Genomic DNA, 25629 nt, shown 5'->3' on the forward strand with positions numbered 1-25629 from the left:
ATATCCTATGGAAATTGGTCTCCACAGCGAATAATGGAGCACCCAGCAGACATTTTCCTCCCCCCCACTTTCTGATGACCCTGAAGTGGGGGAGGGCCTCAAAACTGGAGGATCATCTGCCCCCACCTGAGGTTTCGCAACCCTACTTTCAATCCAGTGAACTTTCTTACTGGATTTTAGTGTGTGAACTGGCAAAATTCAGATGGAAAGTGCTTTGAAATTGAATTGAAACTGCGGAGAGGCTGCGGAGGCGCTGGCGCTGGTCCCGGGAGGCCCTCCAGAGACCAGCGCCGGCCTCTCCGCCGCCTCCCCGGCCTCCGCAGCCGCCGCCAGCCCCTCCAGCAGCACCAGCAGGCCGGAGGAGAGGCCGCCACCAGCCCTGGAACAAGGTAAGTAAGCAGGGAGGGGGGGCTGCTGGCGGGAGGGGGTGGCCGGCCTTCCTTCCCTCCCTCCCTCCTTCCCCTCCCTCCTTCCTTTCTTCCCTTCCTCCCTCCTCCCTTCCCTCCCTCCCTCCTCCCTTCCTTCCCTCCCTCCCTCCTTCCTTCCTTCCTTTCTTCCCTCCCTCCCTCCCTCCTCCCTTCCTTCCTTCCCTCCCTCCCTTCCTTCCTTCCTTCCCTCCCTCCCTCCCTTCTTCCTTCCTTCCCTCCCTCCTCCCTTCCTTCCCTCCCTCCTTCCTTTCTTCCTTCCTTCCCTCCTTCCCTCCCTCCCTCCTCCCTTCCTTCCTTCCCTCCCTCCTTCCTCCCTCCCTCCTTCCTTCCTTTCTTCCTTCCCTTCCTCCCTCCTCCCTTCCTTCCCTCCTTCCCTCCCTCCCTCCTCCCTTCCTTCTCTCCTCCCTTCCTTCCTTCCCTCCTTCCTTCCCTCCCTCCCTCCCTCCTTCCTTCCTTCCTTCCTTCCTTCCTTCCCTCCTCCCTTCCTCCTCCCTTCCTTCCTTTCTTCCTTCCCTCCCTTCCTCCCTTCCTTCCTTCCCTCCTTCCTTCCCTCCCTCCCTCCCTCCTCCCTTCCTTCCCTCCCTCCTTGTGGGGCCCAGGGGGCCAGTGCAGCGGCACGCTGAAGCAGCCTGTCGGTCACTTCCGGGTTCCTGTCCTGCATCTCGACCTGTGTTATTAGTGACAGGCTGCTTCGGCGTGCCGCTGCGCCGGCCCCCTGGGTCCCACAACGATGGGACCGATGCCACTCTATAACCCCTCAAAAGAACAGCAGTCTAGCTCGCTTCCCCCGAGCCCTGCCGCCATAAGCCTCAAGGGGGCTCATTTTGCGGCATCTCCCGGCGGGAGGGTGGCACCTGCACGGGACACATATCAAATGAAAGAGGGGGCGCAGGGCTATCAGAAACAGCCGGCGGAGGGAGTCGGGAGACCACCCCACTGGGGGATCCACACCCCAAAAGTGATGAAGGTGGCGCAGATAGAGCCAACAGAGCAAACAGGACAAAATAAATAGGCTGCATTATGCAGCACAGTCTCACTGGAATCTCACTGGAATCTGACTGGCTTCTCAGCATGGAACCCGTTCTCTCTAGTCTTCTCACTTTGAAAAAAGTAAAAAAAGAGTTTCATTTAACTTTACTTCCCCCTTTCCCTCTCTATAAATAATCTTGGTGTTTCCGGCGGTGATATTTGGGGGATTTTTGGGGACGTCACAGGAAGTGCTGTGAAGTCACTTCCTGTTTCCGGCAGTGGCATTTGGGGAAAATGATGTCATTTGGGGGAAATGATGTCACAGGAAGTGATGTCACTTCCTGCTTCCGGCAGGTGGCGCGGGGGAAATGATGTCACAGGAAGTGATGTTACTTCCTGTTTCTGGCAGGTGGCGTGGGGAAATGATGTCATAGGAAGTGATGTCACTTCCTGTTTCCAGCGGTGGCATGACGTCACCGGAAGTGACGTCACCGGAAGTGACATCACTTCCTGTTTCCGGCGGCGGACACGCTTCGCGCGCGCGCACCCCTACCTTCCCCCCCCCCCAAAGGTGTCCCTGGCTGGCCTTCAGACATTATGGCCACCCTATCTGGGGTGACATTTCATGTTTTTATGGCAAACTTTTTTGGTTTGCCATTGCCTTCCCCAGTCATCTACACTTTCCTCCCAGCAAGCTGGGTAATTTTACCGGCCTCGGAAGGATGAAAGGCTGAGTCAACCTGGAGCTGGCTACCTGAACCAGCTTCCGCTGGAATCGAACTCAGGTTGTGAGCAGAGGGCTCCAACTGCAGTACTGCAGCTTTACCACTCTGCACCACGGGGCTCACAAGGAAAGCCCAGCTCAGAGGAGAATGCATCCCGCCTGGCTGCTCTTGCCTTCAAGGTGAATGCAGCCAGGTGGGGCATCAGCATGTCTTCTCTGAACATGACTCGGAGGAGAACGCTTCCGTAGTGCATTCTCAGAAGTGCTCTGTGCCTCCGAGAGTGCATCACACAGGCCCGGCTCAGCCAGAGCCTGTCCACCCCTCCTTCCACGCTGCTTTCCCTGTGGGCAGCGGTGGGGCAGCTGGGCAGACATAGTTGGGGGGCACAAGACAGGTGCCAGCCTGGGGTTCCTGAGGCCCTAGCACCGGGCCTGCCAGGGTCCCAGGCAGGCAAAAGAGGTGGTGGCAAAGGAAGGCAGTCTCCAAGTGGTGGAGATGTGCCCCGCCATCCCCTACAGCTGCCTGGGTCCCAGGCAGGTGAATGAGATGGCTCATGGCAGCAATGTGTGCACTGCCATGCGAGGGGCAGGAATTCTTGCCTGGGCCTTCCTTCTTTCAAATATAGAAGTAAAACTCCGCAAAAGGTGTGAAGCATAGTTTTAAATGTAGAAGCATTTTGAGTGATGAGAGTTTGTAGCAGGTGGATTCAGTGCTCAGTAGATCTGGAGCAAAGCTGAATGAAGAAAGGGACTTTTACTCTTTCCTCCCCATCTTTTCCCTACCATTCTTTCTCTGTCTCTTTCATTCTGTTTGTCTACCTTCCTTCCTTCCTGCCACCTACACATCCATCACCCCCCTCCCGAATATTTTTTTTCTAGGGCCCGTTGTATTTCTTCCTACAACAGGCTTTACTGCTAGTGAATACATAATTATAAAGATATATTGAACAGACTCATTTTACTGGAAAGTTTATATAACAGTGTTAACAGTGTTAGTAATGAGGAAAAGGGCAAGATCAACATATACGAGATTAAATATATGAGGCTGCTATTGGAATGTCTGCTCTACAAATGTAGAAAGATAAGATTGCCTTTGACAATATGTAGGGTGCAACTCAGCAAAGAAAAAAACACGCTTCTTAAAACAGAACTGTATTGATTTATACGTCCTTTTCCCTAAATGAAACTAAAATTAAATAAACCTTCTGCTTTGTAGTTCTGATTCTCTAAGCAGAGCAATTTCATTAATTGCAAAAACAACCCAAAAAAGCTAAGATTTTGGCTAGCAATCTTTGTTGGAATATTACTTATGCTAAACTCTGAGCAGTGCATTTATCTGCAACTCATTATGTAAAGTGCTCCGCACATACCAGACCACCATCATAAGGGGGAAAATTTGGCTGGCCATCTTTTTATTTTCTTTTGCTATTAAACTGTTAGTTGGAGGTTGGAGGTTCCAGATACCTGTTCAGAAGCTCAAAAAAAAAAAAAAAGGGAGAGTAAGTGGGCTTATTTCTTGCCTGAACCTGCAGTGTAAGCTGGAGTGCTATGTTGACGCCTTTGCAGTTGTCAGGGGGAGGAGGTTGGAGACATACAGTGCCATCCTAAGCAGATCTTAGGTACAGGTCTTAAAGGTGCTACTGGACTCCTAATTTGTTCTATTGCTTCAGACCAACATGGCAGCCCACCTGGATCTATCCTAAGCAGAAGTTCTAAGTCCATTGAAGTCAGCAGGTTTTAGAAAAGCATAACACCAACTTCAATAAACTTTGATAGCACTGATAGTTGGGCTTGCTAGCACATTGGGTAGCTGCTAATTAGAAAACAGCTGCTCATTTTAAGCTCTGCTGTTCTTGTACACCAACTCTTGCCCTTTAATCTGTAGTCAGGGCAAAAGGAGATCAAGTCATGCTTGCACAGGATCAAGCTTCATCAATTGAGAGCTCTGCACAGGCATTAGCAAAATGAAGTAGAAGCTTGGATTTCTCATGGAGGGGGATAGGGAAAGGAGGTTTGGAAGTACTTATTCATCATGTACTTGGGTGGTAAATGAATTTGGAGCATTTAATGCTTGGGGTTCAGATCTCACCTCTTTCCAGTTTATGGCCTTGGACCAGTTATTTGTCTTCAGTCCAGCAATCCATTTTAAACTGCAGCCAATCAGATATCTTTGGGAAAGTTATAAACAAATCAAAAAGTCAACAACTTTCCTCTGTCATTGGAAGTTGGGTGAAGCAGGTAGGAGGATGGTGAAGGAGAGAGGGGGACTGGTAGGATCGTCTTTAAATCATGGCACCTCCACATCTAATACTGATTTTTTTAAAAAAAAAATTATAAGGTCACTTTCTCCTACAGAAATGAGATTCAGGGTAACAACAATTAAACATACAAAAAAATGTTAAAAACCAAAATCAAGCCAATCACTTTTCAAAGCTTTTTGAAAATTAAGCTCAACATAAAGTGCTGTTATTTAGGACTCCCAAAGAGCAATCTCCTTGAGGACTAAGAGGGTGCTTTGAAGAGTTCTGTTTTACAAACTTTGTAAAATTGCAAGAGAGAAGTGTCTAATTTCTTTCGGGAGGCTATTCTGTTACATGGTAACAGCCACAGGAAAAGCCTGTATGTGTGCTACAGCAGAATATACTAGGCTTGCCTGTTCCCAGGTCCCAATTTTGCAGGCTCCTCCCTGCCCCAACAATCACAATGTGCCTTTAAACCTCAACAAGCTTAAAAGAACCTTGCAGACTGCTTGTGTTTTGGACTGTGTGTGTGCCGTTAAATCTGCAAGAAGAAGCTGCATGGGCAGGGCAAGCAGAGTCACGTGGCTCTTCCTGGTGAGTGTGTGAACTATGCGAGAAAGGTAGAGAAGCCAGTACTGTCCCTCTGTTTGTTTTGCATTTGTTTCAGAAGTCCTGTGTATAGTAAAATGGAGGTAACTAGATAATGGGATGGAGGAAAATTCCACCCCCTAGGCAGCCCTAGAATATACCCTTGTAGGGGCTGGAATGACCAAAAGGCACTGCTGCATTGAGCAAAGCTACCAAATAGTCTCATACCGGGAGATGCAGTCCTTCAGGAATGTGGTCCCAGGTTGTGTTGCGCTTTCAAAGATAAGTGGTACTTTGAGTTGGACTCAGCACCTAATAAGCAGCCAATGCAAGCACCGCAAAAGAGGTATAATATGGTCCATGTGGCCCATTCCTGTTAATGGATTGGATGCTGTATTTTCCACCAGTCCCAGTTCTTGCAATTCAAGGGCAAACTCATATAGACCGTGTTACAATAGTTAGCCAGTTTGGTGTAGTGGTTAAGTGCGTGGACTCTTACCTGGGAGAACTGGGTTTGATTCCCCACTCCTCCACTTGCACCTTGGGTTAGCCATAACTGTGGCAGAGATTGTCCTTGAAAGGGCAGCTGCTGTGAGAGCCCTCTCAGCCCCACCCACCTCACAGGGTGTCTGTTGTGGGAGGAGAAGGTATAGGAGAATGTGAGCAGCTCTGAGTTTCTGATTCAGAGAGAAGGGCGGAGTTTAAATCTGCAATTCTTCTTCTTAGGCTTCAAAGTGATCAGCTTGATCAGCTCAGCAGTCTCCAAAAAGGGAAAAAACCCTTATACACAGGACCATAAGCAATGGTATTAACTTTATTTAGAACATTTAGGGAAGTTTAAAGTGGGGCTATTCCTGGAGATATGAGAGCAGTACTGAGTCTGCTTGTTGGGGAGGATGGGTTATAAGTCAAATAAACTAAAACAACACTTTAGTTTTTCCTAGACTCTGTGATATACCATAGATCCAGGGGTAGCCAAACTGCATCTCAGGAGCCACATATGGCTCTTTCACACATATTGTGTGGCTCTCGAAGCCCCCATCACCCCATCAACTGGCATGGAGAAAGCATTTTTCTCTTTAAATCACTTCTCTTGGCTTGGAGAATGCATTTAAAAAATAAGGTTGCTTTCTTCCCAACTCCACCTTCCCCACTATTTGTGTGCCTGCCTTCCTTCCCTCCCTCCCTGCTTCCTTCCTTCCTTTCTGCTCTCAAATATCTTAAAATTTATTCTATGTGGCTCTTACGTTACACAAGTTTGGCCACCCCTGCCGTAGAGTCTGCTCTCTGAAGCTGCCATTTTCTCCAGATAAACTGATCAATTAATCCAGTCCTTGCCTGGAGGCTGGTAAGGTAAGGTAAATTTATTTTAGTATCCCGCCCTCCCCCGCCAAAGGCAGGCTCAGGGCGGCTGGCAATCCTAGTTTAAAAACTACTCCAGTCCTCAACATATTGTTGAGTGCAGTATTTGAAATAGAAGTGAATACGGCAGCCTACAGAGCTCCATGTGTTTATCACAGCCTCTGCATACAAACTAATGTATCTGGGTTTATGGGATTAAAAGGTGTTGAGAATTTAAAATTCATAAAGTGTAACACATTTTGATATTACACAGTGTTTTGAGAAAAGCTGGAATATGGGCAGAAGCTGGCATCCATCTGTTGTTTTATAGAGCTGGGACATATTTTAAACTAGGAGAAAATGCAAATATTCATCCTTGCCTAAGTGCTGCAAAGAAAGGAAAACCTTGCTTAAAGCAAAGTAGGTCCTTTAGGAAAAAACCCAACAGCAACCAGCAAGCTGCCCTTTATCCTTCATGTTCCCAAGTCTTTTTTTTGTGCCTGTGGTTCTTGTGATTGCTGCTAAGAAGCTGGCAATAAAATTTAAGATTGCAGCCATATGGTAAAACAAGATTAATTTACCCTTTGCCCGGCAGTTTCCCCTCCCATGAGAGAAGGGGAGAAAGGGAGGGAAGAAGGTTTGGATTGTGTTAATTTGTCAGATCCCCCCTCCCCCCTCCCCCCTGCTGACCATTGCTGTACATGCTGTTCATCTAGTACAAGGATTTTGGATTGAAAAAAATCTCAGCATGTAAAGACAATAAATCAAACTCCTTGTATTCACAATATAGATTTTTTAAGGCCTGCTGTTTATTTCTATTACTCTTTATCATGGGGGGGTTTGCAACTTGTTTGCAGAAGAAACCTTTCCCCACTTTTATTATGTGCTGTAGTTCAGTGAGTCGCATCTGGAAACAGATGTATTAGCACAATCTGTTTTATAGCTTTGTTCATTTCCTCCTGCATTGCAGCAAATTCTGAGATAGTTAAGATACAGAGTAATTAAAATAAATAAATGAAATAAACCCTGATAACAAAGCAGCAGTCTTCTGTCATGTTTAAATCATTGATTGGGGAGAGCATACATCATGGTGATGTCTCTCATTCAGACTGCTCATTCAAATCTTTTTTGGCTGGGATTTCCCATTGGCTCTATATTGGCAGCAAAACAGCAATAACTCGCAGGTTCTTTAAAGGAATTGTACAGCCTAAAATCATCCAACAAGGATTTATGCTGCATTTTGAACAAAAGCAATTCAAATGAATCAAAATTTGCTTTTGCATATAAGTAGGTATAACCATTTAATGCAATGGCTGCCTATTGCCCACCTTTTTCCGTGACTGAGCAAGGACGTATAATGATATTAGTTACTTCGGGGGTCCTGTTGATCGCTAATGAGGGTATCACTGCTGAATAGATGTCTCTCCCAAAGACTCAGGCACCAAAGATCGAAACAATCAACCACAGTACTTTATTTACAGATAGGCTTGAACTGGAGGTGATTATACAGAGGATATTCTTATGAATAACAGTTTATATACAGGCTGTAGGCTTGACACCTTCAGTGGGGCACTGAGGTTTTTCAGAGTTCACAGTCCTTTTATTATTCCCTTCTCCAAAACTTTACTAAGGCTGGCCTTTTGGGCTTTATGTGCCTGGTCCCTGCAGTCATCTGGTGTGACAGCCCCCAGTTCTCCTGACTCCCTCAGTCCCGCGGCTCTCCCTCCGCCTCCTTATAACTTCTTAGGAGCAGTGTAAAATATGTCTGTGACCACTATTGTCTTCCACCTTGACACTCTCTTGTCACCCTCCTCTTTCTCTGAGGGTACCCGCGACCAAGAGATATGCCCTCCACAGCCACTTGGCTGATTTCACCGACACGACCAAGAGCTTCCCTCCCCACGAAGTCTCCTTCACAGCACTCTGTCTCCAACTCCCCATTTTTGACCGTTTTCTGACAGTTAACCCCCCCCCTCCATCCTGAGAATTCTGAGCGCACCTGGCCCCCACCCTCGGGTCACATGACTCAGTGCTCTTTGAGTCCTCAGCTACTACTTTAACCCTTTGATTCCGTCACAGTAGGCATTGCAGTTGTATTGCATTATTTTGTGAGAGCAGTTCTTCTTTTCCGCCTTCTGTCCTTAAAAAGATGTCTGTAAAAAATAAAAATCTAGAGCCGCTTTTAAAGTTAAAGGAACTCTCACAGAAATACGTGCATTCTATCTTGCCTTTTTAGTTGAGACTTTAAACTGTAGCCACAGCCACTTCAAGAAAGATCATGGAATGAGTAGGCCTTCATAATACAGTGCTAATTACATGTATTTAATTTGAGTTTTCCAAGCTCATGGAAGTAGAGAACCTCACCGAAGCTGATTCAAACATAATGGCAAATCATTAGCAAACCTTGAAGGAGTTTTACTCTTTTTTATGCCACACCTACTCTCTTCATGTTGCTGAAGGCTAATTACTTGTGCTATTGTGGCAAGCCATCATTTATCATTTCATCCAAACCAGCAAATTATGGCATTCTCTTGCCTTGCCCCGCAAAACAGGATTCCAAATGTGGTTTGATCTTAGTTTACTATCCTGGTTGTGGTTGGCAAGGCAAACCAAAGTGAACCAGTGTGGTGGTTGCAGTATCAGGCTAGAATTGGAGAGATCTGGTTTAAAAATCCCCACTTGATCTTGGAGTGGGTGTCCTTGGGCCCATGTAGTATAGTGGTTATGGCATGTGGGTCCTGAACCAAATATTGGTCCTGAAAATGGATCCCAATTTTTCAGATATACTGATATGTGAATGTTCTTTTTAAAATAAATAAATAAATAAATAAATAAAATAAAGTGGGTCACCATACCAAGGAAAGTTGGATTGGTGGGTCAACATAGAAAAAGGCTGAGAACCACTGGGTTAGAGTGTGAAACTAAGGTCTGAGAGACTGTGAATCGACAGTAACTATTTTTCATAATTGCTTATGACATCTTCAGCTATTATCTGCCTTCTTCAAGGCAGTGTTATGCATTGGCTAGAGTGTTAGATTAGGATCTGGCTGTCCCCAATTCAGATCCCCACTCAGCCAAGAAGTTTCTTGGGTGATTTGGGGCAGGTCCACATATGCACACTCTCTCTTTCCCCCTCTCCCCCTCCTCTAGCTGATCTCATTGGAGAATGGAAATGATAAAAATGGGAAAAAAGGAGAACCATGAGCTCCTTGGAGGAATGGTGGGATAAAAATACATTTGATAAATGGCTTTATTAATCCATTGAGTGGGTAGGGAAAGAAGGTGCTCCTGTTCATAGGCTAGCATGCCAGAGCTCTTATTTGAGAGGAGTGAGTAATCCTAAAATCAAAACCCACAAGTAAAATACTATTAAAAGTCTAAACTATGATGTAAGAATTAGAATTATCCCAACCATGCTTAAGTTCAATTGTTTAGAGATTTTTTAACAAGTAAGCAGGCCTCAGATTCAGCAGGAGCTCACAGAAGCACAGCTCCTGAACCTTTCTGAGGGTTCCCCCTCCTCTTCTCTCCCTACCTTGTTCATTGAATAGTAAGTGGAGCTGCATAACAATCCCTGGATTAGGAGAGCAGGCAGCCAGCCAGCCAGCCACCAAGGGCTTTGCCATGCCCCCAGCAGCCCTCATTAACCCTTGGAGAAGCCCATGCCATCCTTTCGCCACTTATGTGATTTTGGGCAGTGGGTAGCTTGCTGACCTTTTGACTGGCAGGGGGGCACAGCCCAGGAAAGCCCCAGGTGAGCGAGGCCTGCTTGGGCTGGCTGGATCTCTAACCAGCCCAAGTAGGCCTTTCTCACAGGGCTCTTCTTTCTTGCATTGGGTTGCTTTTGGCTGGGGGGCGCATATGTTAATGAGTTATGCCAATGAACTCCACCACCTATTTTTCTACAAAACAACCCCTGCAAGTCAACAGTGTCATAGTTAAAGCCAACAGTGGGCAGTTTGGCTCAAGGGGTGGGAGCTTCCCGGCTTTCCCATTCACCATTTTCCTGAGCCAAAACAGCCCTGGTGGGAGTTATTAGAATAACTTTGGAGCTGCACATGAAAAGAATACTCATTATGCAAATAACAAGTTGAAACCTAGACCCAGTTTGTTAAAAGATGTTTCATGTAGTTTGGCCATAAAATAGCAACTAGATTTTTAAAAAATGCTTTATGATGTCCAAAGTATGGTGTGTCTTGGACTGGGGTTGGTTTACACACCCAGTGCAACCACTAAGCTTGTGTGTTGGCAGTCAGATACGCTGCAAAGATGGTATGGTTAAAACGATGACCACCTATTGTGGTAGAGCTGTCAACCGCCTGGAGAAAAAGAAGTCTTTTCTCTCTAACAGAGGCTTAATGGTATGTTATTTACTAGTTGATGTTACTTAGCTCTGTGTTATGACGAATTTCAGCTGTCCACTTCCAGATTTAAAAGGACAGTAAATTCCTTTTCAGTTTATTGGCAGCCCTATCTTGTTGACATCCCTGTTTCAGATAATAAGATCTACTTATTGTTATTACTCCAGTCTTGCCTGATTCAATTTTAACTGATTAACCAGTATCTAGTTCTCTGTTCATAGTCAGGCACTGGATAAATTACATGATGTGGGTTATCTGGAGAGATGTCTAGTTCACAAAGTTTTCCTAAACAAGCATATATTTGTGCATTACAAATTCTGTGTAACCATAATGAAAATGTTTTGCTGTGTGCACATTCATTGGTGAAGCTTTGTTCAGCAGTGTTTTTAGTAAAGTCTGCCTGTCTGTCTGTCGTTTCTTTTCTTTTCTTTTCTTTTCTTTTCTTTTCTTTTCTTTTCTTTCTGATCTGTGGATATCTAAATCCACAGATCAGACCTACACAGAGAACAGAGATTTTTCTCCAAACTTGAGAGAACCCCTAGGTTTGCAAAAAAAAAAAAATCTTAAAGGTTAAAAATATATATCTATTGGAGGATTTCACCCTGTGAGAGGGAGGGGACCAAGAAGGCCCCCTACAGGCTGCCACCAATTTGGTATGTGTCTGTCTGGGAAGGCCCAGAGCAGCTACCTGACCCCGCTGTCTTCCTTCTCAGCAAGTACATCTATTCATGACTGAAGAGACATGAGGACCAAGGCAGTGTAACAATAATAAATTTATCGTAAGTGCTCAAGAACAAACAATTTGGTTGTAAAATTATCAGTGTAATAGTAAAAGGGGGGAAAAACAGTAAAGGTGGTACAAAGAAAATAAAATCCCTGACGTGACTAACTACACATTCCCTCCTTCTGCTTCCCAGTCACCCACCCCTCTTTGGATGAGGGAACTCTCCTACTGTAGCCTCTCTCCAGCTCAGTCTTTCCAAAGAGAACACCCCTCCTCTTCTAGCTAGGCCTGTTATCCTTTCCTTCCAGGTCCCACCCCTGTGGTCTCCACTGGGAAAGTTTTCCCTCCAAAACTCCTGCCCACCCAATCAGGAGAGCAGAAGGGATCATGGGAAATGAAGGCTTTGTTGCTACTCTAATACAGGCTTCCCTGGAACCTGTAGGCTGCAATAGCACTAGGATCATGACACTAAACCAAACCATTGTTATCTGTGCATGAACAGATTACTTACATGTGCAGTGAACACTGTAGCTCCCAGGGGCCTTAATAGCTCCTGGAGCCCTTCTGACTGCCAAAGACCCTTCCGCTGAAGCTGCAGCTGAGAAGGTCAGGCCAAGGAGGGGAGGGGGTGAGAAAGAGAGGGGGAATATTGATAGGGGATGGGAAGAGGGAGTAAATTGTCAGAGAAGGGGAGGTGGGAAGTTGACAGAGAAAGGGAAAGAAAGGGGGGGTAAGATTGTCAGGGAAGGGAAGAAATAGAGGGGGAAGGGAATGGAAAGAGAAGGTGACATGGTCAGGGAAGATGAACAAAGAGAAGAAGATATTGAAGATATTGGATCTATATTCCACCATTTACTCTGAATCTCACAGCGGTCACAATCTCTTTTACCTTCTCCCCACCCCCAACAGACACCCTTTGAGGTAGGTGGGGCTAAGAGAGCTCTTACAACAGCTGCCCTTTCAAGGACAACTCCTACAAAAGTTATGGTTGACCCAAGGCCATTCCAGCAGGTGCAAGTGGAGGAGTAGGGAATCAAACCCTGTTCTCCCAGATAAGAGTCTGCGCACTTAACCACTACACCAAACTGGCTCTCAAGGGGAGGTAGAAGATTGTTTGAAAAGGGGAGAGAGAGAAGAAAGCAAAGACAGGGGGATGAGATGCACCCTCCCTGCAAGTTTCTTGTGGATCATCCCTTGTCTATATTAAAAGACATACTGGAAAACTGTGCTAAAACAAATAAATGAATTTTAACAGGGATAAATGTAAAGTTCTACATTTAGGTAGGAAAAAATCAAATGCATAATTATAGGATGGGGGAGAATTGTCCGGGCAGTAGTTCGTGTGAAAAGGATTTAGGAGTCTTAGTGGACCATAAACTAAACATGAGTCAGCAGTGTGATGCAGTGGCCAAAAAGGCTAATGTGATTTTGGGCTGAATTGGGCAGATCACGTGAAGTGATGTTATTGCTCTGCTTTGATCTGGTTAGACCTCACCTAGAGTATTGTGTTAAGTTTTGGGCACCACAATTTAAGAAGGATATAGATAAGCTGGAACATGTCCAGAGGAGGGCAATGCAGATGGTGAGGGGTCTGGAGACCAAGTCCTATGAGGAAAGGTTGAAGGAGCTGGGTATGTTTAGCCTGGAGAGAGGACAACAGAGAAATTATATGACCACCATCTTCAAGTACTTGAAGGGCAGTTTCCAAGTCTCTGGAATTTGCTTGTCAGAAACTGACACCATTAAGAATTATTTCCAACTTAAGGACAATGAGGGAGGGGTGGGAATTAGTTCACCAAATATAAATCCATGATGATTTTGTAATATTGGTCTTTCCAATATATAACAGCTCTTTAATCTCCATCTGCAATTCACAGATATTATACATGTACATTATTTTAAGGTGAATAAAAGGGTAGAAAGTTTCCTTGGTCATTTAATTCACAAAAAAAGACATCTTGTATAGTTAGGAAATTTGTGAATCACTCTGCCAAGGATAACGTACTTTGCTGATGGTTATGACTCATTCTCATTTTGTGGAAGGTGGCCAGCTTCAAAGGGAACATTGTCTTTTATCAAGTTTTTCTCTGTAGCTCAATGGTATTATTGGTTGGGAAAAGATCTCTCCAGTTTGAAAAAGCTTTCTCTTGCACTCTCATTGGTATTATTGTGATACTTCCTAAATTACAACCTAAAGGTTCCTCCCTAATGCAAGTGTGGTAGTAACTAAAAGCCTTTACTGTTTTTGTAACACATCAACTGGCCATTGATGTTGTGCTTGCTAATCAGTTTGATAGTAGACAGTCTAGTGCACAACCCATTGTCCACTTCTCCTGTCCAGTTCCCATTGGAATAGGATTTGCTCAACTGCCCCAGCTGCTTTTGCTGCTGTGTGAAAAAATCTGGCAGAAAACACATTTGCTTCTCCCCTCCCCCAAGCTGAGGCATAAAGCTATTAAGCAGGCAACTGAACAGATGGTTCTCTTAGATTAAAAGTTCTGCAACAACCCCAGCATACAGTTCATGTACGGCCCAGTAAGGGACTCTTCATCGCACATTGCTATGATGCCATTTGCTCTTACACAGCAATATATGGGGGGGAGCTGCTTTCAAATAATGCCTTGCTGTTTTCTGCATGGTTGGAATGTTTCTCTTCCATGGGGAATTGTGTGTGGACCAACAGTTGTTGTTTTTTTGCATAGGAAACAATGATTCACATTGTTGTGAAATAATTAATGCTGCATAGTAATAGTTCTCTGTGATTGTAATGCATATTTTAAATATGTTAGTATGCTTCATGTGAACCAAAATTCTTTTTGGTTTTTATTTCTCTCTCCTTCTCATGGCCATGGAGGCAGGAGAGAACAAAGTTATGAATGACCACAGCTGCTGGCTAGCAGCTGCAAAGAATAAGGAAAGTCATGAATGAACACCCATTTGAAGTACCCGAGGCTCATAAAACAATGTGCAGGTACACCACTGATAGTTACATAGCAGTGCCACTTTGAGAGTACCAGTTAGGGCTTCCATTGGAACATTCCAAACACTATGAGCTGTTCACCAGTAGAATATCTGCATAGCTGTGCAACGGGAACTCACCTTGGTTGCTCCAACAGCTGATCACTGATAAGGGGTCTCTTTCCATTGTGGTCACTGAGCAAACTAGATGAAAACTATTGGACTCCATGGCAAAAAAACAAGGGGCAAGACCCATCTGAATTCTGCCATAATAGTGATAATAGTGAGTCTTTCCCAGACCAGCTCTGAATCCTCTCCCTGACCAAGAAAGCTCTGTCACTGCTAGGCCTTGTCCAGTTCCAAAGTTACTTGTGGTGTGCAGCCCTGCTGATACAAGTATCTTCACAATTAGGTCTCCCTTTGTTGTAATCTTTTCTAGGCCAAAATAGGAAACTCAGTATTTGAATTTTTGATTGCATCGTAGGCTCTCTGATACTTCTAGGGTACATTACCAGCACCTGCAGATGTTTGCTTGAGTGTGCTTTCAGATTCAATAATTTAAAGGCTGAAGAGTTTTTAAAATGTTGTGTCCTGTGTAAAGGGTAATAGATATTAAAAAAGAAAAAACCACTGCAATCCTCTTTGTATTTAACTAGCTGGGGAACATTTGTAAGACTAGACAGAGTTGTACCCATAGGGTTATACACATCCTCTGCCCTTCTTCCTATTAGTCTTTGCTCTGGAAAAATCATAAGGTTACTAAGAAAAAATTTTTGAACTGGAAGCTGTAATGTACTGAGTGACGAGACGGTTTAAAGGCAACATGCTTTATTCGGTGGTACATTACAAAAGAGAGAACACGCGGGCTGGGTCCCGCTTATATACATTCCCCGGAACTGCCCCCAGTCTGACCAGTCCAATCCTGGCCAGTTAAACTTCCTGCCACAGATCTTGATGGGCGGGGCGTCTAGCGAGCTACATCCGGGGATCAGTGGGTTTCCCCTGGTCGCCTCTGTAGCGATCGCCACGAGGTACATTAGTTTATGTTTCAAGACATAACACTCCTCCCCCCCTAGTTCAGGACACATAGTCTTGCAAGTAAGTGGGGGCCTTGCGTTCCCTGGTCGACCTCCTTGGAGTTACTTGTGGAGTAAGAGCTGCTGCGGCATGGGGGTAACGCCGGCCTAGGGCTGTCCGCCACCTGTTGCCCTTCTGGTGCCCCTACTCCTGGGGGGTCACCCCCGCCCCGGTGCTGCTCTTCCGCAGGATTTGGCCCCCCTCCGTTGAGACGTCATAGTGGCGGGACCCAGTCACGCGCAGCACCCGGCCTGCTACCCACTCGGGGCCACTTGCGTAGTTCCTTGCGTACACTGGATCCCCCGGAAAGAACCCCCTAGCCACTTCCCTGATCTCGGGAGAACTGCGGAGATCGGTGGCCCGGTCAGGATGCAACCAGTCTAACCTTGTGATCAGCTTCCTCCTCATTAACAACTCAGCTGGGCTCACCCCGGTGACTGGGTTGGGGGTGATTCTATTATCAAATAAGAAGGCGGCCAGGCGGTGGTCCCAGTCCCCCTGTACTATGCGTCCCAGGGCATCACCGGCAGGGCTTCATCAAAATGGTGGAGCACGTTATTGGATACGAGGAGCCCCTTGACCGCCTGAAAAGCGGCTGCCTGCTTCTTTCCCAGACCCACAGGGCGTTTTTATCTAAGAGCTTATGGAGGGGTTCTGCTATGGCTGCTTTGTGGGGTAAAAATGAATGATAAAAATTTAATAACCCCAAGAAACTTTGTAGCTCCGCCTTGCATGTGGGGGCTGGGGCATCCACTATGGCCTTGGTTTTGTCGGCCGTCGGGTGGATCCCTGCAGCGTCCACTGCAAACCCCAAGAACTCTACCCTTGGCACCCCGAGGGAACACTTTTCCCGCTTGATTTTCAGTCCGGCCACCTGGAATCTGCAGAGTACCTCTCGCAGACGGTTGCTGAACTCCTCCGCGTCTGGTGCGGCAATCAGAACGTCATCGAAAAACGGTTGCACCCTGGGGATCCCTTTGAGGAGAGAATCCATCGGGCTCTGAAAGACCCCCGGAGCCACACTCACCCCAAATTGCAACCGCCACACCCTAAAAGCTCCCCTGTGGGTCACTATGGTCTGGGCTTCCACCGTCTCGGCGTCCACTGGGAGCTGCTGGTACGCCTGGGCCAAGTCCAGCTTCCCCAAAATTTTTGACCAACAATAACAGAGATGGCATCCTGATGCTTTTTAGTAAAATGACTTTCCAGCAACCAGAGGCATCTTTGATCCTCTGTGTGGCTTATCTTAATAGTACAGATGTTTTCAAAGCTAAGGGGAAATCTCCGTCTTTCAAAAATAGGTTTTTAATAACCTTGGGGAGATTCCAAAAATTAATCCATGACATATAAACAAGTTTTTTTAAAAAGTAAAAAAATGATTAAGGATTAGGTTTTAGCTGAACAAGTGCTCTGTGACAAGTTCTGGTCTGGTTTACAAATAAGTTTTTTTTTCCATTGGTAATTCAGATAACACTTATAGAGAGGTGGGGGAAATACCCAAATACAAGGTCTGTGCACTTCTTCTAGCTTTCTGCTTACTTTACATTATATAGTGTATAAGACAGTAATGAAAAACTGGTGATGGAAGCAATGCAGAGAAGAGGGTTAGAAGGATTTTTAAAGCATTTCTTAAACTACTGTGTATTTAAAGCATTGGCAAAAATGTAGAAAAATACTTATCTCGCTATCACTAATTGTCGTTGTTTTTATGCTAGTGCTAACACCGTATAATAATCCTGGCATCTATTTTCTGTTGGCTTTGCTACATTTTGCACACTTATTCCAGGATAATAGTAGGTAATATTCTTCAGTGATTGCAAACAGTTGAATTTATGATTCTTACAAGGTCAGCACTTCAAACAGCTAGTCTGAACACTGACATTTTGCTGATCTGTCTGTTTTAGTTAATATCTTATGGTTTAGTCTGCAGAACACTCTGATCTCTTTATTATTTCCTTTTATTTCTGTAGGTCATTTTGTGTTATACCTTTCTCTCATTGGTATTCTAGTTATTGATATTGTTCTTCCTGTGAACATTTCTCTCTATTCCCTAAATTAACTTTGCAAAACTTCTAACCGTAATTGTGAACTCTTTTTTTTCCTTGCAAGTTTAAGGTTGTGGGTAACACTATCAGTAACAGAGCTGGTAAGCAACTGTACACAAAGTTTTGATTAAGTTTTGAAAGCCAGAGGGATGTTTCCTAGGTGAGAAAAAAATGTTAGATGGAGAACTAGTATATGGCAATGAGTTTGCTAATCTAGGCTGGCCATGGTGCATGATAAGGTAAGAGCACTAATCAAAATTGGGGGGGGGGGTGTCACAGACTTGGTTAAGACACGGAGGTGCAAGGTGCAGCATCAAAGCAGTAACTGAAGGACATGAGAGTTTGGTAGTAACAGACCTGTAATAGTAACAGGAAGCTGCTTTATACTGAATCAGATCATTAGTCTATCAAGGCCACTATTGTCTGCTCTCTCCAGGGTTTCAGGTAGAGGTCTTTTACATCACCTACCACCTGATACTTTTAGCTGAAGACACTAGAAATTGAACCTGATACATGAATGCCAAGCAGATGCTCTACCACTGAGCCACAGCCCTTCCCCAATTGTAGTATAGCAAATGAGTTCATCATCTCAACTGAGATCTCAGGGATCTTTCATTTTTAAAAAATGTATCTAGGCCAGGATGTCAAACATGTGGGTCAAATCCATCCCTCAAGCAACTTCCTTCTCCTGCTTGCTTTTTGCTGAAGCCGCACTATAGTTTGCTTTTTCCCAGCTCTCTCATGGATCCTTGCCACAGCTCCATGGCTTCTTCCTGCTTAGTGCAGGACAGATACAAAGACAAAGACTCCCCCCCCCCTCTCTCACACACACACACACACAGAGCTTCTGCTTCCTTCTCCAAGGCTGCTCCTCCTCTTTTGGGGAGGAAGGGAGGGAGAGAAAAGAGAGAGAGAAAGAAAAAACAGCTTCAAGTCCAACAATGTTTTATTCCAGATATATGCTTTTGTGTTCAACCACACTTCTTTGGAGAGAGGGAGGGAGGATGGATTCTTCTGACAAGCACAATGTACATTGAGGAAATTATTTTGGCTTATTCTGAAAAGTTGTTTTAAAAATATTGGATTTCCCTGTTCTTGTCTGGATTTATTTTCTTTTGAAAAGACCCTGCTTAAAAGTTAGAACACCAGGGTTGGTCCTTGGAGAGTGGAGTGATTTCAGGTGCCAAATGATAATAGCAAACATTGGTAACGAGACAGGAAACCTAGGTAGGGTTGCCAAGTCCAATTCAAGAAATATCTGGGGACTTTGGAGGCGGAGCCAAGAGACTTTGGGGGTGGAGCCAGGAGACTTTGGGGTGGAGCCAAGAACAAGGGTGTGACAAGCATAATTGAACTCCAAGGGAGTTCTGGCCATCTCATTTAAAGGGACAGCACACCTTTTTAAATGCCATTCTTCCATAGGAAATAATGAAGGATAGGGGCACCATTTTTGGGGCTCATAGAATTGGACCCCCTGGTCCAATCGTTTTGAAACTTGGGGGGTATTTTGGGCAGAGGCACTAGATGCTATACTAAAAATTTGGTGCCTCTACCTCAAAAAATAGCCCCCCCAGAGCCCCCAATACCCTCGGAGCAATTCCCCATTGTTCCCTATGGGAATTGTTCTCTATAGGGAATAATAGAGTGCCCAGTAGACATTTCCCTCCCCCCCATGCTTTCTAAAGCAGGGGGAGGGCCTCCAAACCACGGAATCCCCTACCCCTCCCTCTCTCTTACACAAAAATACTTACTGGGTCTTGTTCCTGCAGAACTTTACTTGCTCTGAAAACTGAAAGCCAAAGAAAGGGAGGGGCCGTTCTATGAAACTGTTAATGACCCTTTCCCATGAAGCTCTTCCTGTTTCCTGCTTCCTGCTCAGCCTTAAAGGCACATATTTTAAAAACGGACCTGCAGGAGCTCTACAACTTCATGGTGACTGTGCAGGTGGGGCTTCCCCCGCGGACCAGCTGGCTGGGGGTGGGGGGAAGCCTGTAAAAACAGGGGATCCCCCACTGGGACCTGGGGATTGGGAAGCCTAAACCTAGGTCACAATTTAGTCCTGGAGGATGCGTTGTCTGAGCTTCATTATCAATTGCAATTCAGTTCTCTCTAACCTCCCTTTGAAATTCCTTTGTAAGAGCACTACTACTCTTAGGTCAGCAACTGAATGTTGTGGTTACTAATGTCACACTTATGTCCATTTTTCTTTGCATCCACATGAATTGAATCCTCCTGGACAGAATTGAGACCTAGGTTTCCTGTCTCATTACTAGTGCAGGTATCTCCACACCTACTATGTCTCTGCATATCGCACCTAATCCAATCAAGCCTATTGCCATTCGGCATCTGAAATCACCTTTATAAAGTTTATATCTCTGATACTCTTGTTACATTTTATGGCAAGCATGGCCCGGCCCAACAAAGGGACATTTATGTCAGATCTGGCCTTGTAACAAATGAGTTTGACACCTCTGATCTAGGCCATAGACTGTATAATCTGTGGGAGTGGCCAAAGAGGGTAGGATTGTTCTTTGCCTCTGATTCAGTTTCAAAAGGAAAGAAGTACAAATTCCAAGATTCCTAGCAAAATTCTAATCAATCTGCCACAAACACCAGTTATCATAGAATTTGTGTCTAACAGCCTACCACAATCTTTTTTTCTTCTCAAAATACTTGATCCCATTATCTTTCTGGACCACCTATCTGGACTAGGACTGGGAGGAATGGTTCTGCAGTGGTTCTGGTTTTACTTAGAGGGTAGGTTTTAGATGGTGGTGATGGGAGACTGCTGTTCAGCCCCATGGCCTTTGGCCTGTGGAGTCCCACAATGTTCCATCTTGTCCCCTATGCGCTTTAATATCTATATGAAACTGCTGGATGAGATTGGCCAGATATTTGACTGGGTTGTCACCAATATGTGGATGACACTCCGCTCTATCTCAGACCCAAGCTGAACCCAAGAAGGACATAAAAACCCTGAACTGGCACCTGAAGGCAGTTTTAAAAGTGAATGCAAGGTAATAAATGGAAGCTTAATCCCAACAAGATGGAAGTATTCCTAGTGGGTGGAAGATCTGACCCAGGATTTAAGGGAGGGGTGTCAAACATGCAGCCTGGAGGCTGAATCAGGCCCCTGGAGGGCTCCTATCAGGTCCCCAAGTGACTGGCTGTCATTTGCTTCCTTTTCCCTCTCTCTTGCTTCCTTCTGCATAACAGCTTGCTTTGCAAGGCTTGCTCAATCACACAGGAGCTACAGAGCAAAGCCTCTATTTTCTCCATTGGCTGAGTTTCCTCCCTTGGGAGGAAGGAGGGGAGAGCTTGCTTTGCCAGGCTCTCTCAATTGCACCACAGAGCTACTGAGCGAAGCCTCTCTTCCTTCTATTGGCTGAGGCTCCTCCCCCTCCTGGTCCCCCGGAGAAGGAAGGAAAGAGCCAGAGCTTCCTTTGCCCAGTTTCCTAGATCGCATGGGAGAGATACAAAGAAAGCACCTTTAAGATCAATGAGTGCTAATGTTTTAAGCATGTTTTATTCTTTAATTGTGTTTGTCTGTGTCCTTAATAAAGTTTATATCTCTGCTACCTAATCTTCAATAGGCACACATATGGCCCGGCTCAACATGGCCTGTCCCAACAAGGTCTCATTTATGTCAGATCTGGCCCTCATAACAAATGAGTCTGATACCCCTGATTTAAGGCGTCGCCCATTTTGGATGAGATTGCATTTGCCTTGAAGGAACAGATCTGTAGTCAGGGGGTGCTCTTGAATTAGCAGGTAGCAGCTGTGGCCAGGAGTGCCTTCTATTAGCTTTGACTGGTTAGTCAGCTGCAGCCTTTCCTGGGGGGGGGGGGGGAGATCTGGCCACTGTGACACATGGCATTGTTCCATCTAGATTATATTACTGCAATGTATTCTTCATGGGGCTGCCCTTGAAAAGTGTTTGGAATGCTACATACTATGTTGACTGGAGTGGGCTATAGGGACCAATCACTCCAGTCTTGGCCTATCAACACTGGCTTTCGGTTTGTTTTTGGGTACAATTCAAGGTGCTGGTCTTGACGTTCAAAGTTCTATTTGGTTTGGGACCAACATACCCGAAGGGCTGCCTAATCTCTTATGAACCTTTCCAATCGCTACAGTCATCTTCAGAGGAACTGCTTTGGGTGCCCCCATCTTCTGAGATTAGGTGGGTGGCAAAAGCAGGAGACCTTCTTGGTCATGGAATCAAAGTTCTGGAACCCTCTCCCCATGGAGGTTTGTCTGTCTCCTTCCGTTGTCGTCTGCTGCCAGCAGGTGAAGACTTTTTTGTTTCATTTGACATTCCCTCAGTCATCTCTCCTTCCTGACCAATGTTTTATATTTTAACTACTTTATATATACTTTAATTCTGTTTCCTCATCTATTAAAATTGTTTCCCTATGTTATTTTTGCTCAGGTTTTGCTTGCAAATCACTTGGAGATACTAAGACCACATCCTTGTAACATTAAAGGTAAAGGTAGTCCCCTGTGCAAGCACTGAGTCGTTACCGACCCATGGGATGATGTCACATCATGACATTTTTTTGGCAGACTTTTTATGGGGTTGTTTGCCCTTGCCTTCCCCAGTCATCTACACTTTACTCCCAGCAACCTGGGTACTCATTTTACCGACCTCAGAAGAATAAAAGGCTGAGTCAACCTTGAGCTACCTGAACCCACCTTCTGTTGGGATCAAACTCAGGTCGCGAGCAGAGCTTGGTCTGCAGTACTGCAGCTTATCACTCTGCACCATAGGGCTCCTACACAGAACACTACATGCATTGATTGAAATCAACACACATACTGAGGGAGTGGGCCCAAGAAGGCTGGCCTTTTCATCTCATCTAGAACAATAGGGATGCCAGATCTCCCTTGGCCATCCATGGGGGATGGGGGTAAAGTTGACCAATCCAGGTTGGGAAACTTCTGGAGACTTGGGGATGGAGTCTGGGGAGCCCAGTGGGGTACAATGCCATAGATTCCTCCCTCCAAAATATCCAGTTTCTCCATAAGAACTTATCTATATAGTCTGAAGATGATCTGTAATTCTGAGAGATCCCCAGGACCCACTTGGAGGTTAGGATGCTTACTGGCCAGTGAGTAGATCCTTACTGGTCTCTGCACAAAGTAGGCTTCCTTCCTATGAGGAGGAATCCTGCCTTTTTAAACATTTCCAATAGTGTACATGTACCCCATGCTCACAAGCCAGCAATAGTGTGTGAGCGGTGAGGGCCATTTATGTGCCCCCTCCTCTTCTGTGTCCATAATGTAGTATGTAGAATATTATAGTCCTTGGCTGTACTTGTTTGGTTCTTTCTTCAAATCAAAAAAGGGAATGATGTTACTAAATATTTGGTTTGCTACTGGACTCCTGGAGTTGCAGCCATCAAGTTTTGTGTAGCTGCTCTATTGCCCAATGTGTAGTTGTTGATGCTTGAATGCTTTTTAATACATAGCTTTGTTCCTAATAATATAAGATCTTCATAACTGTAGAACTCTTTTTCTTTCTGTCTACAGCATAATGATATCAAACATGGGTTAAGTAGAATGTCATGCCTCATTACTTTTGGGGTTAGTTCCAGAACCTCTGGACGTGTTTGCGGGATCACTGTAGAGGCAAAAGTGGTACCCTTTCTCCTCTCACACTTTACAGTACATCCCAGAACCTTTATTTGAAATACACTGAATTAATGCTTGAGTTGTACAGCATCTACTCATAAATTAACAGATAATTTCCTTTAATGAAAGACTTGGCAAAGTAAAGGAATATTGTAGCCTTTGAGACCTAGCTGCGACATGTTTGATGTCAAGAGCACATCCAGCAGAAATAGAAAAGGTACTGTTTGAGTTTAGAATCCAAGGTAGTCGAGGCAAAGAGTCACACCATGATTTCAGCTGTCAGTTTGTTATCTACAGTCAGAACAAAACTGGATGTCCTGACCTTGTAGAGTTTTCAGGCTTTGTAATACAGAAAGTAGTTTAATTTTTTTGAGGAGGGAAGACAACTTAAATAGTTTTGTACCATAAAGTATTGATAAGGTTCTATGGATGAAACTGCAACTAAAGGTGGCTTGTTTTACAATTGCATTTTGATTTTATCATGACCATTGTGTGCTGATGAGCGTGGGTGTTGCGGAACAGTTTATGAACACTTTGGATTTCAGTGGTGTTGACAAGACACCATTTAATTCATCAGCAGGAGTTGAGGGCTTTGATGGTTTGCTCCCAAGAGAGGTCATGCTCAAGAAATGCTGAATAATTTAGTTCACCTGGGGCAAATGAGTCCTAAAAAAGACAGGCATTTAGGAACTGAATCCAAGTTGTCCCCCTCCCCTTTCTCAAGAAGGAGGTCAAGATTCAAAATGGAATGTCAGAGATTTAGGTTGGTTTGCATAATAGATTTCAGACTGGTATAGGAGCAGGCAACCTATTTAACCTGAGAACAAACAAACAAAAAAGCAGTATCTATCTGTGATGAAGGTACTGGCAAACACCAATGTGGGGAAACTGGGATTGTACTTGGCCCCAGGCATATTTCATACGTTGCATATAGTTCTAACTCTGCTCTCCCCTCCCATCCCCGAGAATAACAGATTAAATAAAACTGCTTGAGAGGTTTGGGTATGAAACATCAGTAGTTTTGTTTTCAGTTCACTCTCTTCATTGCAAGTGGATAAAAATAATCCTTGTATAATATCTGCCTTTACAAAATGTTTTGTGAGCAGGTTCTTAGAAGGGCACAAAGGGAGTAGTAGAAAAGTTTATACTCAAACTTTCACTCTCAGAATCACCACACTCCAAATTCTGATTTGAAGCTCTTGATGCCCAACAGCAGGGATCTCCAATCTTTTTTCAGCCTGCAGACTTCTTTAAAATTCTGACACAGGGCTAGGATTGCCAGGTCCAACTCAAGAAATATCTGGGGACTTCAGGGGTGGGGGCCAGAAGACTTTGGGGGTGGAGACAGGAGAAATGGTATGGCAAGCATGATTGAACTCCAAAGGGAGTTCTGGCCATCACATTTAAAGGTACTGCACACCTTTTAAATGCCTTCCCTCAATTTGGAAATAATGAAGGATAGGGGCTCATAGAATTGGACCCCCTGATCCAATCTTTTCGAAACTTGGGGGGGGGCAGTTTAAAGAGAGGCACCAGATGCTATGCTTAAAATCTGGTGCCTCTACCTCAAAAAACAGACTCCCCCAGAGCCCCAGATATCCATGGATTGATTCTCCGGGAACCAGTCTCCATAGAGTATAATGGAGTGCCCAGCAGACATTTCCCTTCCCCTACACTTTCTGATGCCCTGAAGTGTGAGGAGGGCCTCCAGACTAGGGGATCCCCTGCCCCCAACTGGGGATTGGTAACCCTACACAGGGTGGTGGGCACAAATACAGAAGGTCTGCCACTCGAGACAGCGCCAACCACAAAATGTCAGGTCATGTACAACTCTTTAGAGTAACTTCAGCATTCCAGGGAGAAGTTCTATTTAACAGGCTGCCTTTTAAAATGAAGATATTGTTAAAAATATTTGCTTGTCAAGATACACTCTCTAGCTTTAGTCACACCCTGAAGATCCCTGACCTGTGATGGCAGCTGATGTTGAAGGAACTTTTTAAAGATTTGTAGAGCCAATCAGATTTCCAGTGGCCAGTCAGAAGCCCTATTGAGCAGAAGCCCCACCCGGCCCTGCCTACTTCCTAAAAATACTTGGCAGGCACCAAGAAAGATGCTGGTAGACAACATAGTGCCCATGGGCACCATGCTGGGGACCTCTGCCCTACAGAAAGGCATACCTTCCTGAAGATCCTGCTGTCTTCTAGCCAACTGTTCTGACTCCTGGCCATGAGCTAGGCCTCTTCTGGATTTATGCCATCCTTGCTTTTTGTGGGGTGGAGCAAGTCAGCTGCCATGCTGACCAAAGTAATTTGATGTGCTGCCATTCAGCATGAGTGCAGGGGCTGCCTGCCCCTGGATGAATATAGTCCCTCCCTATTTTGCCATATACTGTCTCTGTTTCTTTTCTAGTGATTCACATAAATGCATCTCCCTATTACTCATACGTGTGTGTGTGTGTGTGAAAGAGAAAGAGACAGAGCAAGCAAGCATTCCTTTAGTGTTCTAATTGACTTTCCTGTGGATGATTTAAGCTCCCATTA

The 25629-nt window shown here is 45.0% G+C and overlaps 1 protein-coding gene across 4 annotated transcripts in view; it reads left to right on the forward strand.

Moving 5' to 3' along the window:
* Nucleotides 1-25629, forward strand: part of DCLK1 (doublecortin like kinase 1) — a 347460-nt gene that overhangs the window by 219393 nt on the left and 102438 nt on the right. The gene's annotated exons all lie outside the window — the stretch shown is intronic.

Source organism: Heteronotia binoei, chromosome 3, assembly GCF_032191835.1.
Source record: "Heteronotia binoei isolate CCM8104 ecotype False Entrance Well chromosome 3, APGP_CSIRO_Hbin_v1, whole genome shotgun sequence".
Taxonomy (NCBI): domain Eukaryota; kingdom Metazoa; phylum Chordata; class Lepidosauria; order Squamata; family Gekkonidae; genus Heteronotia; species Heteronotia binoei.